Source organism: Rhipicephalus microplus, unplaced genomic scaffold (assembly GCF_043290135.1).
Source record: "Rhipicephalus microplus isolate Deutch F79 unplaced genomic scaffold, USDA_Rmic scaffold_99, whole genome shotgun sequence".
In the NCBI taxonomy this organism is placed as follows: Eukaryota; Metazoa; Arthropoda; class Arachnida; order Ixodida; family Ixodidae; genus Rhipicephalus; species Rhipicephalus microplus.
Window position 1 is genome coordinate 525,001 of NW_027464671.1, and position 17,500 is coordinate 542,500.

At 61.6% G+C, this 17,500-nt stretch overlaps 2 non-coding genes and 1 pseudogene across 2 annotated transcripts; all 3 read left to right on the forward strand.

Moving 5' to 3' along the window:
• The first annotated feature begins 10,933 nt into the window (after nt 1–10,933).
• LOC142790320 (small subunit ribosomal RNA) lies at nt 10,934–12,748 on the forward strand. Its single transcript, XR_012889431.1, has one exon. It is a non-coding gene; the product is annotated as a small subunit ribosomal RNA (ribosomal RNA).
• Nucleotides 12,749–14,467: 1,719 nt separating this feature from the next.
• LOC142790398 (5.8S ribosomal RNA) lies at nt 14,468–14,620 on the forward strand. Its single transcript, XR_012889489.1, has one exon. It is a non-coding gene; the product is annotated as a 5.8S ribosomal RNA (ribosomal RNA).
• A 1,154-nt stretch (nt 14,621–15,774) lies between these two features.
• The window catches only part of LOC142790369 (large subunit ribosomal RNA), a 4,270-nt pseudogene continuing 2,544 nt past the window's right edge, over nt 15,775–17,500 (forward strand).

A 17,500-nucleotide genomic window follows, 5' to 3' on the forward strand; every position in this document is an offset into this window, starting at 1 on the left:
AAGATGCACACTGCTGTTCGTGTGGAACAAACGTGACTACCGTGCTGTACGGTGGAGTTCTGTGCGCAAAAGCGGCGCGTGTGTTTCTAAGCACCACAGCGTTGTGTCAAAAAAGAGGTGCCTGAGAGAAACGCATGCGACTGCCGTGCTTTGCGGCATAGCACCGTGCGCAAAAACGGTGCGCATGCAAGAGGTGTCAGAGCTAGCGAACTTGTGCCACGAGCAACAGGTCACTAAAAGCCTATAGATGACGGTGTTGGAGGAAAAGAAAAATATCGAGAAAGCACTGCGGTGTGCCGTGCGTAGGGACGGGCGCGCGTGCCACATGCCGCCGAAATATGGGTGTCGGAGAAAACAGAGTGCCGCGCGTAACGAGGGGCGCGCGTGTTACAGAGAGATATGCCCAAACGCATGAAAGTGTACGCAGGTGTCCTAAGGCAGTTTTTTTTTTTTTTTCCTCATTTTGATGTCGCCCCGGCTGACGCGGTTTTCGTTTTTCCGTGCCGCCCCGGCTGACGCGGTTTTCGTTTTTCCGTGCCGCCCCGGCTGACGCAGTTTTTGCGCCGCCCCGGCTGACGCGGTTTTCGCGCCGCCCCGGCTGACGCGGTTTTTGCGTCGCCCCGGCTGACGCGGTTCGGACTTTGCACTTTTTGGCTCACCCCGGCTGGCGGCCCACTCACTCGATCGCCAGGTCTGTTTGCCCCGGTGGTTCCACCGCCAGGCTTAAGCGCGAACTTTTTTTGTTTGTTTTCTTTTGATTAAGCGCAAGCTTTTTTCTTTGTTTTCTTTTGATTAAGCGCGGGCTTTTTTCTTTGTTTTTTTTTTGCATTCGCCCCGGCAGACGCGGTTTTTGCGCCGCCCCGGCTGACGCGGTTTTTGCCGCCCCGGCTGACGCAGTTCGGACTTAGCACTTTTCGGCTGTGCCTGGCTGGCGGCCCACTCACTCGATCGCCATGTCTGTTTGCCACAGTTTTCCCGGTGGTGCTGCACCCGGGCTCGCCCCGGCTGACGCAGTTTTCGCGCCGCCCCGGCTGACGCGGTTTCGTGCCGCCCCGGCAGACGCGGTTTTCGCGCCGCCCCGGCTGACGCGGTTTCGTGCCGCCCCGGCAGACGCAGTTCGGACTTAGCACTTTTCGGCTGTGCCTGGCTGGCGGCCCACTCACTCGATCGCCATGTCTGTTTGCCACAGTTTTCCCGGTGGTGCCGCACCCGGGCTCGCCCCGGCAGACGCGTTTTTTTTTTTCTTTCGCCCCGGCTGACGCAGTTTTCGCGCCGCCCCGGCTGACGCGGTTTCGGGCCGCCCCGGCAGACGCAGTTCGGACTTGGCACTTTTCGGCTGTGCCTGGCTGGCGGCCCACTCACTCGATCGCCATGTCTGTTTGCCACAGTTTTCCCGGTGGTGCCGCACCCGGGCTCGCCCCGGCAGACGCGTTTTTTTTTTTCTTTCGCCCCGGCTGACGCAGTTTTCGCGCCGCCCCGGCAGACGCGGTTTTCGCGCCGCCCCGGCAGACGCGGTTTTTTGCGCCGCCCCGGCTGACGCGGTTTTTTGCCGCCCCGGCTGACGCAGTTCGGACTTGGCACTTTTTGGCTGAGCCTGGCTGGCGGCCCACTCACTCGATCGCCATGTCTGTTTGCCACAGTTTTCCCGGTGGTGCCGCACCCGGGCTCGCCCCGGCTGACGCAGTTTTCGCGCCGCCCCGGCTGACGCGGTTTCGTGCCGCCCCGGCAGACGCGGTTTTTGCGCCGCCCCGGCTGACGCGGTTTTTGCCGCCCCGGCTGACGCGGTTTTTGCCGCCCCGGCTGACGCAGTTCGGACTTAGCACTTTTTGGCTGAGCCTGGCTGGTGGCCCACTCACTCGATCGCCATGTCTGTTAGCCACAGTTTTCCCGGTGGTGCCGCACCCGGGCTCGCCCCGGCTGACGCAGTTTTCGCGCCGCCCCGGCAGACGCGGTTTTCGCGCCGCCCCGGCTGACGCGGTTTTTGCCGCCCCGGCTGACGCAGTTCGGACTTAGCACTTTTTGGGCTGAGCCTGGCTGGCGGCCCACTCACTCGATCGCCATGTCTGTTTGCCACAGTCTTCCCGGTGGTGCCGCACCCGGGCTCGCCCCGGCAGACGCGTTTTTTTTTTCTTTCGCCCCGGCAGACGTGGTTCCCCCCCCCCCTTTTCGCTCGCCCCGGCTGACGAGGTTTTCGCGCCGCCCCGGCTGACGCAGTTTTCGCGCCGCCCCGGCTGACGCGGTTTCGTGCCGCCCCGGCTGACGCGGTTTTCGCGCCGCCCCGGCTGACGCGGTTTTTGCGTCGCCCCGGCTGACACGGTTCGGACTTTGCACTTTTCGGCTGTGCCTGGCTGGCGGCCCACTCACTCGATCGCCATGTCTGTTTGCCACAGTTTTCCCGGTGGTGCCGCACCCGGGCTTGCCCCGGCAGACGCGTTTTTTTTTTCTTTCGCCCCGGCTGACGCAGTTTTCGCGCCGCCCCGGCTGACGCGGTTTCGTGCCGCCCCGGCAGACGCGGTTTTTTGCGCCGCCCCGGCTGACGCGGTTTTTGCCGCCCCGGCTGACGCAGTTCGGACTTTGCACTTTTTGGCTGAGCCTGGCTGGCGGCCCACTCACTCGATCGCCATGTCTGTTTGCCACAGTTTTCCCGGTGGTGCCGCACCCGGGCTCGCCCCGGCAGACGCGTTTTTTTTTTCTTTCGCCCCGGCTGACGCAGTTTTCGCGCCGCCCCGGCTGACGCGGTTTCGTGCCGCCCCGGCAGACGCAGTTCGGACTTGGCACTTTTCGGCTGTGCCTGGCTGGCGGCCCACTCACTCGATCGCCATGTCTGTTTGCCACAGTTTTCCCGGTGGTGCCGCACCCGGGCTCGCCCCGGCAGACGCGTTTTTTTTTTTCTTTCGCCCCGGCTGACGCAGTTTTCGCGCCGCCCCGGCAGACGCGGTTTTCGCGCCGCCCCGGCAGACGCGGTTTTTTGCGCCGCCCCGGCTGACGCGGTTTTTTGCCGCCCCGGCTGACGCAGTTCGGACTTGGCACTTTTTGGCTGAGCCTGGCTGGCGGCCCACTCACTCGATCGCCATGTCTGTTTGCCACAGTTTTCCCGGTGGTGCCGCACCCGGGCTCGCCCCGGCTGACGCAGTTTTCGCGCCGCCCCGGCTGACGCGGTTTCGTGCCGCCCCGGCAGACGCGGTTTTTGCGCCGCCCCGGCTGACGCGGTTTTTGCCGCCCCGGCTGACGCGGTTTTTGCCGCCCCGGCTGACGCAGTTCGGACTTAGCACTTTTTGGCTGAGCCTGGCTGGTGGCCCACTCACTCGATCGCCATGTCTGTTAGCCACAGTTTTCCCGGTGGTGCCGCACCCGGGCTCGCCCCGGCTGACGCAGTTTTCGCGCCGCCCCGGCAGACGCGGTTTTCGCGCCGCCCCGGCTGACGCGGTTTTTGCCGCCCCGGCTGACGCAGTTCGGACTTAGCACTTTTTGGGCTGAGCCTGGCTGGCGGCCCACTCACTCGATCGCCATGTCTGTTTGCCACAGTCTTCCCGGTGGTGCCGCACCCGGGCTCGCCCCGGCAGACGCGTTTTTTTTTTCTTTCGCCCCGGCAGACGTGGTTCCCCCCCCCCTTTTCGCTCGCCCCGGCTGACGAGGTTTTCGCGCCGCCCCGGCTGACGCAGTTTTCGCGCCGCCCCGGCTGACGCGGTTTCGCGCCGCCCCGGCAGACGCGGTTTTTTGCGCCGCCCCGGCTGACGCGGTTTTTTGCCGCCCCGGCTGACGCAGTTCGGACTTGGCACTTTTTGGCTGAGCCTGGCTGGCGGCCCACTCACTCGATCGCCATGTCTGTTTGCCACAGTTTTCCCGGTGGTGCCGCACCCGGGCTCGCCCCGGCTGACGCAGTTTTCGCGCCGCCCCGGCTGACGCGGTTTCGTGCCGCCCCGGCAGACGCGGTTTTTGCGCCGCCCCGGCTGACGCGGTTTTTGCCGCCCCGGCTGACGCGGTTTTTGCCGCCCCGGCTGACGCAGTTCGGACTTAGCACTTTTTGGCTGAGCCTGGCTGGTGGCCCACTCACTCGATCGCCATGTCTGTTAGCCACAGTTTTCCCGGTGGTGCCGCACCCGGGCTCGCCCCGGCTGACGCAGTTTTCGCGCCGCCCCGGCAGACGCGGTTTTCGCGCCGCCCCGGCTGACGCGGTTTTTGCCGCCCCGGCTGACGCAGTTCGGACTTAGCACTTTTTGGGCTGAGCCTGGCTGGCGGCCCACTCACTCGATCGCCATGTCTGTTTGCCACAGTCTTCCCGGTGGTGCCGCACCCGGGCTCGCCCCTGCAGACGCGTTTTTTTTTTCTTTCGCCCCGGCAGACGTGGTTCCCCCCCCCCCTTTTCGCTCGCCCCGGCTGACGAGGTTTTCGCGCCGCCCCGGCTGACGCAGTTTTCGCGCCGCCCCGGCTGACGCGGTTTCGTGCCGCCCCGGCTGACGCGGTTTTCGCGCCGCCCCGGCTGACGCGGTTTTTGCGTCGCCCCGGCTGACACGGTTCGGACTTTGCACTTTTCGGCTGTGCCTGGCTGGCGGCCCACTCACTCGATCGCCATGTCTGTTTGCCACAGTTTTCCCGGTGGTGCCGCACCCGGGCTTGCCCCGGCAGACGCGTTTTTTTTTTTCTTTCGCCCCGGCTGACGCAGTTTTCGCGCCGCCCCGGCTGACGCGGTTTCGTGCCGCCCCGGCAGACGCGGTTTTTTGCGCCGCCCCGGCTGACGCGGTTTTTGCCGCCCCGGCTGACGCAGTTCGGACTTTGCACTTTTTGGCTGAGCCTGGCTGGCGGCCCACTCACTCGATCGCCATGTCTGTTTGCCACAGTTTTCCCGGTGGTGCCGCACCCGGGCTCGCCCCGGCAGACGCGTTTTTTTTTTCTTTCGCCCCGGCTGACGCAGTTTTCGCGCCGCCCCGGCTGACGCGGTTTCGTGCCGCCCCGGCAGACGCAGTTCGGACTTGGCACTTTTCGGCTGTGCCTGGCTGGCGGCCCACTCACTCGATCGCCATGTCTGTTTGCCACAGTTTTCCCGGTGGTGCCGCACCCGGGCTCGCCCCGGCAGACGCGTTTTTTTTTTCTTTCGCCCCGGCTGACGCAGTTTTCGCGCCGCCCCGGCAGACGCGGTTTTCGCGCCGCCCCGGCAGACGCGGTTTTTTGCGCCGCCCTGGCTGACGCGGTTTTTTGCCGCCCCGGCTGACGCAGTTCGGACTTGGCACTTTTTGGCTGAGCCTGGCTGGCGGCCCACTCACTCGATCGCCATGTCTGTTTGCCACAGTTTTCCCGGTGGTGCCGCACCCGGGCTCGCCCCGGCTGACGCAGTTTTCGCGCCGCCCCGGCTGACGCGGTTTCGTGCCGCCCCGGCAGACGCGGTTTTTGCGCCGCCCCGGCTGACGCGGTTTTTGCCGCCCCGGCTGACGCGGTTTTTGCCGCCCCGGCTGACGCAGTTCGGACTTAGCACTTTTCGGCTGAGCCTGGCTGGTGGCCCACTCACTCGATCGCCATGTCTGTTAGCCACAGTTTTCCCGGTGGTGCCGCACCCGGGCTCGCCCCGGCTGACGCAGTTTTCGCGCCGCCCCGGCAGACGCGGTTTTCGCGCCGCCCCGGCTGACGCGGTTTTTGCCGCCCCGGCTGACACGGTTCGGACTTTGCACTTTTCGGCTGTGCCTGGCTGGCGGCCCACTCACTCGATCGCCATGTCTGTTTGCCACAGTTTTCCCGGTGGTGCCGCACCCGGGCTTGCCCCGGCAGACGCGTTTTTTTTTTTTCTTTCGCCCCGGCTGACGCAGTTTTCGCGCCGCCCCGGCTGACGCGGTTTCGTGCCGCCCCGGCAGACGCGGTTTTTTGCGCCGCCCCGGCTGACGCGGTTTTTGCCGCCCCGGCTGACGCAGTTCGGACTTTGCACTTTTTGGCTGAGCCTGGCTGGCGGCCCACTCACTCGATCGCCATGTCTGTTTGCCACAGTTTTCCCGGTGGTGCCGCACCCGGGCTCGCCCCGGCAGACGCGTTTTTTTTTTTCCTTCGCCCCGGCAGACGTGGTTCCCCCCCCCCCCCCTCCGTCTTTCTTTTTGTTTTTTTTTTCGCCGCGGCTGAAGTGGATTTTTCGGTGCCTCGACGCCCCGGTAGTCGCGGTTTTTCCGTTTCCGCACGGCCCCGGCTGACGCTGCTCGGTCACAGTCGCCTTTTGTGGTGATTGCAGACTTCTTGAGCGCGGGTGTTTTTTTTTTTGTTGTTGTTGTTGTTTTATTACGCATTCGCTCCAGCAGACGCTGTTTAGACTTTTTGTTTCCTCTTTTATCCTGCGACGAGGTGACGAGGTTTATTCGGTGCCCCGCCGCCCCGGCTGAAGTGATTTTTCCTGTCCCGTGCCGCCCCGGCTGACGCGGTTGGGACTTCGCGTTTGTTCGGCCGCCACGGGTTTTGGCGCACTCGCTCGGTTGCTTGTTGTTGCCACTTGTTGCGAACCCAGGTTTCTTGAGCGAGCGCGGGCGTTTTTTCTTCCTTTCTTTCTTTGTTCTATGTGTTAGCGAATCGGCCTTTAATATCACACGAGGACTCACAACCAACAATTTTCAGTTTGAAGTGTAAATAATCTGCAGGTGTTGACGTAACTGACTTGCCCCGTACCCTTGAGTACATCCATGAAGTTCTCGTAGTACTACTAAATCGCATTATTCCAAGTGGAGAAATTCCCATAAATTTGCAAACCTCTACACGAAAATCGGTGCGCGTGATAAAGTTGAAAATTATCGTCCGATATCAAATGTGCCTTCTATAACACAAATTCTAGGAAAAAAAAAAAAACACTTGTTCGCCGTTTTCTGCGCCGTGACTGGCAGCACTCCGGCGAAGCGAAACGGGGTCGATTCGAGCACGATATCGGCGTCTTTCGACGTGCTCGCCGGCGACCGTCGCACGAGTACGTCGCACGAGCGCGTCTGCCGGGGCGCCGTTTGCGAAGCCGACGCAAAAGTGGGAACCGCCGCTCGGATGATCGCCGCTTTCGGCAGAGTGAGTGTTGGCACTCCGGGGAAGCGAAACAGCGTGAATGCGCCCACGAAATCGGCGTATTTTGAAGTGACCGCCGGCAACCGTCGCACGAGTACGGTAAACCGCGTCAGCCGGGGCGTAGTTCGGGACGCCGACGAAAAAGTGGGAAGCGCAACTCGGATCTTCGCCGTTTTTGCAGGAGTGAGTGGCGGCCCTCCTGCGAGACCAAGAAGCATCGATTCGTGCACGAATTCGGCGCCTTTCGACGTGATCGCCGGCGACCGTCGCTCGAGTAGGGCAAACCGCGTCTGCCGGGGCGGGCTTCGGGACGCCGATGCGAAAGTGGGAAACGCTGCTCGGATGTTCGCCGTTTTTGGCCGAGTGAGTGCTGGCACTCGGGCGAAGCCAAACGGGGCCGATTACGGCACGATATCGGCGTCTTTCGACGTGCCCGCCGGCGACCGTCGCACGAGTACGGTAAACCGCGTCAGCCCGGGCGGAGTTCGGGACGCCGATGCGAAAGTGGAGAACGCCGCTCGGATCTTCGCCGTTTTTGGAGGAGTGAGTGGCGGCACTCCGGAGAAGCCAAGGAGCGCCAATTAGCGCACGATATCGGCGTCTTTCGACGCGCTCGCCGGCGACCGTCGCACGAGTAGGGCAAACCGCGTCTGCCGGGGCGGGGTTTACGACGCCGACGCAAAAGTGGGAACCGCCGCTCGGATGTTGGCCGTTTTTGGCAGAGTGAGTGCTGGCACTCCGGCGACGCGAAAGAGCGCGAATGCGCCCACGAAAGTGGCGTATTTGGACGTGCTTGACGGCGACCGCTGCAGGAGTACGAAAAACCACGTCAGCCGGGGCGAGCGACCCACGGCGGTCTGGGTGCTTATCGCTGCTATTATAGGGGCACCCCGGCAGACGCAGAAAAAAAAAAAATTTTTTTTCGACCTTCTTTTTTGCTGGTCGAGCTCGGGTAACCCAGGTCGCAATGGGAGCCGCGCACGAAAGCGGCGTCGCGAGACGCGTTCGCGGTCGCTAGTCGCACGAGCTCGGCAACCGCGTCAGCCGGCGCGGAGTTCGGGATGCCGACGGCTAAGTGGGTACCGCTGCTCGGATGTTCGCCGTTTTTGGCCGAGTGAGTGCTGGCACTCCGGTGAAGCCAAGGAGCGCCAATTCGTGCACGATATCGGCGTCTTTCGACGTGCCCGCCGGCCACCGCCGCACGAGTACGGCAAACCGCGTCTGCCGGGGCGGGGTTTGCGACGCGTACGCAATAGTGGGAACCGTCGCTCGGATGTTCGTCGTCTTTGGCCGAGCGAGTGCTGGCACTCCGGCGAAGCGAAACGGGGCCGATTCGGGCACGATATCGGCGTATTTCGACGTGCTCGCCGGCGACCGTCGCACGAGTACGGCAAAGCGCGTCTGCCGGGGCGAGGTTTGCGACGCCGACGAAAAAGTGGGAAGCGCCGCTCGGATCTTCGCCGTTTTTGCAGGAGTGAGTGGCGGCCCTCCTGCGAGACCAAGAAGCATCGACTCGCGCACGATATCGGTGTCTTTCGACGTGCCCGCCGGCCACCGCCGCACGAGTACGGCAAACCGCGTATGCCGGGGCGGGGTTGGCGACGCCGACGCAAAAGTGGGAACCGCCACTAGGATGTTCGCCGTTTTTGGCAGAGTGAGTGCTGGCACTCCGGCGAAGCGAAAGAGCGCGAATGCGCCCACGAAAGTGGCGTGTTTGGACGTGCTTGACGACGACCACCGCAGGAAAACGAAAAACCACGTCAGCCGGGGCGAGCGACCCATGGCGGTCTGGGTGCTTATCGCTGCTATTATAGGGGCACCCCGGCAGACGCAAAAAAAAAAAAAATTTTTTTTTTCGACATTCTTTTTTGCTCGTCGACCTCGGGTGACCCAGGTCGCAGTGGGAGCCGCGCACGAAAGCGGCGTCGCGAGACGGCTTCGCGGTCGCTAGTCGCACGAGCTCGGCAACCGCGTCTGCCGGGGCGGAGTTCGGGACGCCGACGGCTAAGTGGGAACCGCCGCTCGGATGTTCGCCGTTTGTGGCCGAGTGAGTGCTGGCACTCCGGCGAAGCCAAACGGGGCCGATTCCGGCACGATATCGGCGTCTTTCTACGTGCTCGCCGGCGACCGTCGCACGAGTACGGCAAAGTGCGTCTGCCGGGGCGGGGTTTGCGACGCGTACGCAATAGTGAGAACCGTCGCTCGGATGTTCGTCGTCTTTCGCCGAGCCAGTGCTGGCACTCCGGCGAAGCCGAACGGAGCCGATTCGGGCACGATATCGGCGTCTTTCCACGTGCTCGCCGGCGACCGTCGCACGAGTACGGTAAACCGCGTCAGCCGGGGCGGAGTTCGGGACGCCGATGCGAAAGTGGGAAGCGCCGCTCGGATCTTCGCCGTTTTTGGAGGAGTCAGTGGCGGCACTCCGGTGAAGCCAAGGTGCGCCAATTCGCGCACGATATCGGCGTCTTTCGACGTGCCCGCCGGCCACCGTCGCACGAGTACGGCAAACCTCGTCTGCCGGGGCGGGGTTTGCGACGCCGACGCAAAAGTGGGAACCGCCGCTCGGATGTTCGCCGTTTTTGGCAGAGTGAGTGCTGGCACTCCGGCGAAGCGAAAGAGCGTGAATGCGCCCACGAAAGTAGCGTATTTGGACGTGCTTGACGGCGACCGCCGCAGGAGTACGAAAAACCACGTCAGCCGGGGCGAGCGACCCACGGCGGTCTGGGTGCTTATCGCTGCTATTATAGGGGCACCCCGGCAGACGCAGAAAGAAAAAAAAAATGGGGACATGGCGTGCGTCACCGTGCGGCTTCGCAGCGTTGCCGAAGTCGCCGAGCCCTTCGACTGAGCCGAACGGCGGACAGGGAACGTTGGTCGGCCGTTCTAACCTGTCGGTGCCACGCCGAGACGTCGTTAAGGAAAACCGCGTCGTGGGCCTCTACGACGCCGTCGATTCGTTGTACGTTTGGTGTCCAGCGTGTCGGCGGCGAGTAGCGGACACGTCGTTCACGACTTCGGTCTTTCGCAGTCGACGCGAACTTGCGGAGAGTCGTGGTGCCTCACGTTTTCGGCAGAAACCGCGGCGGAATTTTCCCGTGCGTGCGCGCACGACCTCGGTGCTGTGCCGTCAGCGTAGTGTTGCACAAACTCGTGGCCTACCCAAGGTGCGGTACGTTTGCGGCCGTATCCTCGGTGGCAATTTCGTGAGTAGGGTCGCAAATTCTACGACCTCGGCGGGTTTGAGAGCGACGTAGACTTGTGGCACGCTCAACGTGCCACACGTTTCGGGGCACACCCGCGGTGAAATTTTCTCGAGTACGCTCGTATTAGTGCCCAAGGAGGTCTGGGTACTTATCGCTGCTATTATGTGGGGGTTCTCGTGAGCGGCGTACGCGAAAGCGACCGGGTGTCTGATATGCGGCGGGCTTCGGCCTCGTCAAGCGTGTCCTCGGGTCTGCTCCAGGGGAATCCACGGCAGTCGTCTGCAGCCTCATCCGCTTGATGCGTTAGGGGCTGGTTGTCGGACGGTGCCGTTTTACCACGATATCGAGGTGTGTTCCGTGTCGTCCTCGGGCGATTCAGATGCGAAAGCGCCGAAGACGCGGGCGTGACCCGTCGTCTGGCGGCTTTGCGGTCTCGGCTCCGTTGCTAGTTCCGGCCGGTCCACCGACAGTGCAGCGGGCTTGGGCAACCCGCACGGCGCGACCGAGTCGATGCAACGAAAAAGAGCGAGCATGAACGTGCTTCTTGCCGCACGGCTCCCACTCGTCTTTCGGGAAGGTTGTGCCGTAGCGAGCTCGAACGCCGTCATCTCGGAGTGCAAAATAAGCGTGTTGGGGCGCCTGAAGGTGGCCTCCGCCGCACACAGACTGCGTCCGGCCCGCCGAAGGCGAGGACGGACGCGCAGTCGAACGATTACCTGGTTGATCCTGCCAGTAATCATATGCTTGTCTCAAAGATTAAGCCATGCATGTCTAAGTACATGCCGAAATAAGGCGAAACCGCGAATGGCTCATTAAATCAGTTATGGTTCCTTAGATCGTTTCTTCCTACTTGGATAACTGTGGCAATTCTAGAGCTAATACATGCAGTGAGCCTGGAGCCCTTTGGGTAACGGGTGCTTTTATTAGACCAAGATCGATCGGGTTTCGGCCCGTATTGTGTGGTGACTCTGGATAACTTTGTGCTGATCGCATGGCCACGAGCCGGCGACGTTTCTTTCAAGTGTCTGCCTTATCAACTTTCGATGGTAGGTTACTTGCTTACCATGGTTGTTACGGGTAACGGAGAATCAGGGTTCGATTCCGGAGAGGGAGCCTGAGAAACGGCTACCACATCCAAGGAAGGCAGCAGGCGCGCAAATTACCCACTCCCGGCACGGGGAGGTAGTGACGAAAAATAACAATACGGGACTCTTTTGAGGCCCCGTAATTGAAATGAGTACACTCTAAATCCTTTAACGAGGATCAATTGGAGGGCAAGTCTGGTGCCAGCAGCCGCGGTAATTCCAGCTCCAATAGCGTATACTAAAGCTGCTGCGGTTAAAAAGCTCGTAGTTGGATCTCAGTTCCAGACGAGTAGTGCATCTACCCGATGCGACGGCTCGGACTGAACATCATGCCGGTTCTTTCTTGGTGCACTTCATTGTGTGCCTCGAGATGGCCGGTGCTTTTACTTTGAAAAAATTAGAGTGCTCAACGCAGGCGAGTCGCCTGAATAAACTTGCATGGAATAATAGAACAAGACCTCGTTTCTGTTCTGTTGGTTTTTGGAATACGAGGTAATGATTAAGAGGGACGGACGGGGGCATTCGTATTGCGGCGCTAGAGGTGAAATTCTTGGACCGTCGCAAGACGAACTACTGCGAAAGCATTTGCCAAGAATGTTTTCATTGATCAAGAACGAAAGTCAGAGGTTCGAAGGCGATCAGATACCGCCCTAGTTCTGACCATAAACGATGCCAACCAGCGATCCGCCTGAGTTACTCAAATGACTCGGCGGGCAGCTTCCGGGAAACCAAAGTATTTGGGTTCCGGGGGAAGTATGGTTGCAAAGCTGAAACTTAAAGGAATTGACGGAAGGGCACCACCAGGAGTGGAGCCTGCGGCTTAATTTGACTCAACACGGGAAAACTTACCCGGCCCGGACACTGGGAGGATTGACAGATTGAGAGCTCTTTCTTGATTCGGTGGATGGTGGTGCATGGCCGTTCTTAGTTGGTGGAGCGATTTGTCTGGTTAATTCCGATAACGAACGAGACTCTAGCCTATTAAATAGGTGCGGGGTTCCCAGCACCTTACAACCTTCTTAGAGGGACAAGCGGCTCCTAGCCGCACGAAACAGAGCAATAACAGGTCTGTGATGCCCTTAGATGTCCGGGGCCGCACGCGCGCTACACTGAAGGAAGCAGCGTGTCTTTATCCCTGTCTGAAAAGACTGGGTAACCCGTGGAACTTCTTTCGTGATTGGGATAGGGGCTTGCAATTGTTCCCCTTGAACGAGGAATTCCCAGTAAGCGCGAGTCATAAGCTCGCGTTGATTACGTCCCTGCCCTTTGTACACACCGCCCGTCGCTACTACCGATTGAATGATTTAGTGAGGTCTTCGGACCGATGTCCGGCGCGGCCTTTCGGTTGCGCCGGTCTGTTGGAAAGATGACCAAACTTGATCATTTAGAGGAAGTAAAAGTCGTAACAAGGTTTCCGTAGGTGAACCTGCGGAAGGATCATTAACGGATTGTGAAGGGTGAGCGCCTCGGCTGCGTCTGCGCCCGACACTTTCTGCCGCTGACCCCGTTTGGACGCGGGGTCGGCTTTTCCCCACGGGGCTGCCTGAATGTGGAGCGGCACCCCGTGACAAATTGTTGCGCCCAGCGGACGCCAACACCGCGACCTTGGACGGTCGGCCAGGTGGCGGACGCGGGTACAAACGGCGCAACGCACTCATAGGTCGGCTTTCGACCCGCCACTGCACCGTGGCTCGAAGCGCTCGAAATGCGCGACCCGACCGCTGCGGGACCGCCTAGTACTGTAAACAGGAGCGGCGGAGCGCGAACGGCGAGTCGTGGTTACGTCGGTAGAAGGCGAGGCTGCGCGTTCCCGAAACGCCAGCCGAGTGCCCTCCCGACCGTTCGAGCGTGCAAGAACGAGACCCGACAATCGCGCGGCGACTGCCAAGTACGAGAGGAACGGCACAAGCGTCGGCGGTCGGTCAAGGAACTGGCGATGTGACGGGTCCGCTGTGCACCAGTGCATACCGTCCCGCCGTCCGCGGCAAGCGCCTCCGCGTCCTCGGGTGACGGAGGCTGCCGGTCGGTTCTTGCAGGCGAGGGATCTCGCTGGCACCGGTTCGCGTTGACGCGCGGCCGGTCATGGCACGGCGATGCGACGGCCGAGGTGCGCAGTACTCGATGGAGGAACCGCACGCTCCGATGACCGTTCCGCCCTCCGCGGCGTATGCGTACCGACCGTAATGGTTGCAGCAGCGCCGGCCGGCTTTTGAATTCGCCACACGAAACACGGTGCGAGATCGCGGTTAGGGGAGCGTCGACGTTGCCAGGCGTTTTGCTTGCTGCCGAGGGAAAGGCGGCACGGCCACGTCGCGCTCGTCGCGATTAGCGGGTCTGCGCGCTTTGGGAAGGTGCCGCAACGACTTGCCGAAAGAGGAAGCACGGAAGAACGAGGGACTTGGACGTCCCGACAATTGAACGCACTTGCGGCCAGGCCCTTGCTGGCTTCGTTCTTCCGCCTCGAGTAGGCTCGTACGCGGCTCCGGCGCCGAAAGTGGTCCTTGGCACCGACTTCGGTGGACGTGGGAAGTGCCGCGCAAGTACGGCGCGCCTGGCTCCACCTGTTGGCTAAAGTAAGCAGCCGGATCGGCATTTTGGTGTGCGGTGGCAAACCGTGGATGCGAAAAAAGCTTGTGCGATTTCGTGGAACAAAAAGCGGGGGTCCCCCTTTTTATGCGGAGGAGACCGACCCGCCCGCCGTGGTGAACCGCGACGCCACGGTAAAAACGGGAGAGGCTTGTCGATGGGACCGTGCATCCCGCGCTCCACGGAGGCCGGGAGGCGGCCGCCCGAGGAAATGTGTAGCCGTCGAGGCCCGCATCTGCGTGCACTCTTATCCAAATGGGTGTACCGCAGGCATTTTCTGGTTAGGCGGGCCAATGAGAGCGAGCACACAACGATACCTACGGGTCCGGCTTGGAGAACCGGCTTCGACGCCTCCCGAGTATTTATAGAGGGGTGGACCACGAAAGCACTCGCAAGTAGCGGAAGCGAAACGCCGTCCGAAACACACCGTTTGCTCGATTTGCGGCAGCCGAAAAAGGCGCGGCAGAGTTTTGGAGTCCAAGCGTGCGCTGAAAAGCGCCCTTCTTGGCCACTGTTTGGCCGAGTGCCAGAAACGTTTGGTTTTGACTGTACGGAATTGAACAAACACTTTTTCACGACTCTAAGCGGTGGATCACTCGGTTCTCGGGTCGATGAAGAACGCAGCCAGCTGCGAGACTTGGTGTGAATTGCAGGACACACTGAGCACTGATTCTTTGAACGCACATTGCGGCCTTGGGTCTTCCCTTGGCTTCGTCTGTCTGAGGGTCGGATCACATATCAAGAGAGCCTTCGGCGCACAAGGGAACGTGAGCCGTCGACTCGTTTTGACCGCGTCGGCAACACGGACAGCACGCTGAACACCTCACAGCGAGCGCCAACAGCGGCCACTCAAGGGCGAGACGGTGGCGACCGTCGTGCCAGAGCCCAACCGAAACGGGGGCGACCGACTGCATTGAGGATGTGGCACCTCGTTGAGACCGCCGCAGGACTTCGAGTCGGAAGGAAGCCTGCAGGGAAAGTGCGGTCGAGGTTGCGTACTCCTCTCTGCGACCGGGCGCGCAAGAGCTGCGAGAGCCACGGACGCGCAACTTTAACGCACGGTAAACACGAGGAGCGAAAGCCGGCCAGCAAAGCTTCTCCAGCCGTGCGCAAAGTGCGCGAGATCGCAGCCTTGCGTTGCGCTTGTTGCCCTCGAAGTAAGCAGGGTGTCCCGTAGACCGGGCGCTCGAACACGCTGCGGGGCCGTGCCTCCTCCAGGCTTTGCCGCGCGAACAGGGAACGTTCGCGCGCAAAGCGCAGGGAGGTGAGGAGGCTGCGCCCGACGTTTGCGGTTCGCTGCGTACGCGGTTGATGCGGAGAGCACGGCGCGACGACTTGCCGCGAAACGGAAAAAGTCTCCCGCACGAGTTGGCGAAACGTTGGCGAAGCTTAAGGCGTTCTCGTCGTAGTCCGCCGTCGGTCTAAGTGCTTCGCAGTTCCCGTCCCGTTCAAAAAACTGGGCCACTCCAGTTGGGGCGGGGGCGACGCTACACGAGACGATGCCTCTCGCCAGGCTGCGTGGCTGCCCTTGCGGCGGCGGCGACTGGCCTCGGCGGTGTTTGGGCTTTCGACACGGTCGTTTATCACGCAACTGCTCGGACGACGCACGCGCGCAGCGGAATGCCGCTTGCCAGCCTTGTGAAGATGTGACCCTGTACAGGGTTGCGGGCGCACTTGGTAGGGCGTCGTACTCGGTTCGCGATGGGTTTACGAACGTGTCCCGTCACTTCCACGTCACACCGGTTGTGCGCCGCACGCGTGCAGCGGGGAAGCCGATTGCCAGCCTTGTGAAGAAGTGGCCCTGTACAGGGTTGCGGGCGCACTTGGTAGGGCGAGCGCACGCGGTCGTGCAGGAAGTTGATGGAAGCGAATGTATCCGCTGTCGACCTCAGATCAGGCGAGACAACCCGCTGAATTTAAGCATATCACTAAGCGGAGGAAAAGAAACCAACAGGGATTCCCCGAGTAGCTGCGAGCGAAACGGGACCGAGCCCAGCACCGAATCCCCCGTCCTTGCAGGCGGTCGGGAAATGTGGTGTATGGGAGGCGACGTTCTCGGGTGTTTGCGACGGTGCAAGTCCCCCTGACAGGGGCTTGTCCCAGAGTGGGTGCCAGGCCCGTCTCCGCCGTTGCGCGCCCGGGATGGAGCCTCCCGTGAGTCGGGTTGCTTGAGAGTGCAGCCCTAAGTGGGTGGTAAACTCCATCTAAGGCTAAATACGACCGAGAGACCGATAGTTCACAAGTACCGTGAGGGAAAGTTGAAAAGAACTTTGAAGAGAGTTCAAGAGTACGTGAAACCGCTTAGAGTAAAACGGGTGGGCCCTCGAAGCTCGAAAGCGGTGGGATTCAGTCTCCGGACGATCGCGGAGCCGGCGGCGTCAGGTAAACGGTCCCCTTCGGGGGACTGTTCCGGCTGCTGGCACGCAGACGCGGTCTCCGGGGTGCGCACTTCCCACCGCCGGTAGGACGCCGCGACGGACGCGGGTCAAAGGGAACAAGCACGACTTTGAGTCCGGCAGTGGAGGTGACCTGCCCGTCTCTTCGGAGACGGCACGCGGGAGTTATACCACGCCGTGCACGAAAAGTTCGTCACCCCGTCCAGGCCCCATGGGCTTCTCCCGGTTGTCGGGAGGCCCGAACGATGACGCCCTCCGGAAACGGAGCGGAGAACCCGCTGGGCAAGCTTGTCGTCTCCTGCTGTCCGGGTTGGTCCCGCGGCGGCGGGTTGGCCGGCGAGAAGCCTCTGCGAGCGGGGCTATTCTCCCGCGGAGGCGCTATCGTGGTTTGCGGCGAGTAGGTCGGTAACCCACCCGACCCGTCTTGAAACACGGACCAAGGAGTCTAACATGTGCGCGAGTCAATGGGTCTCCCGAAACCCAATGGCGCAATGAAACGTGAAGGCCCCTAGCGGGCTGCGTTGCGATCCCGGACCGCACAGGGGTCCGATAAAGGGCGCAGCAACGGCCCGTCCCAGGCGCTCACACGTCGCCGGGGCGGAGCGAGAGCGCACACGTTGGCACCCGAAAGATGGTGAACTATGCCCGGGCAGGACGAGGCCAGAGGAAACTCTGGTGGAGGTCCGAAGCGATTCTGACGTGCAAATCGATCGTCCGATCCGGGTATAGGGGCGAAAGACCAATCGAACCATCTAGTAGCTGGTTCCCTCCGAAGTTTCCCTCAGGATAGCTGGCGCTCGATGGGAGAGCAGTCACACCTGGTAAAGCGAATGATTAGAGGCATTGGGGTCGAAACGTCCTCAACCTATTCTCAAACTTTCAATGGGTGTACGGGAGGCCTTCTGGGTTGAGGCCTCCCGCTGCGATGAGAGTGCCAAGTGGGCCACTTTTGGTAAGCAGAACTGGCGCTGTGGGATGAACCAAACGCCGGGGTAAGGCGCCCGAGTCGGGACGCTCATGAGAACCCATGAAGGGTGTTGGTTGCTTAAGACAGCAGGACGGTGGCCATGGAAGTCGGAATCCGCTAAGGAGTGTGTAACAACTCACCTGCCGAAGCAACTAGCCCCGAAAATGGATGGCGCTCTAGCGTCGCGCCTATCCCCGGCCGTCGCTGGCAGAAAAGCACGAAATGTGGGGGTGCTAAGCCGCGACG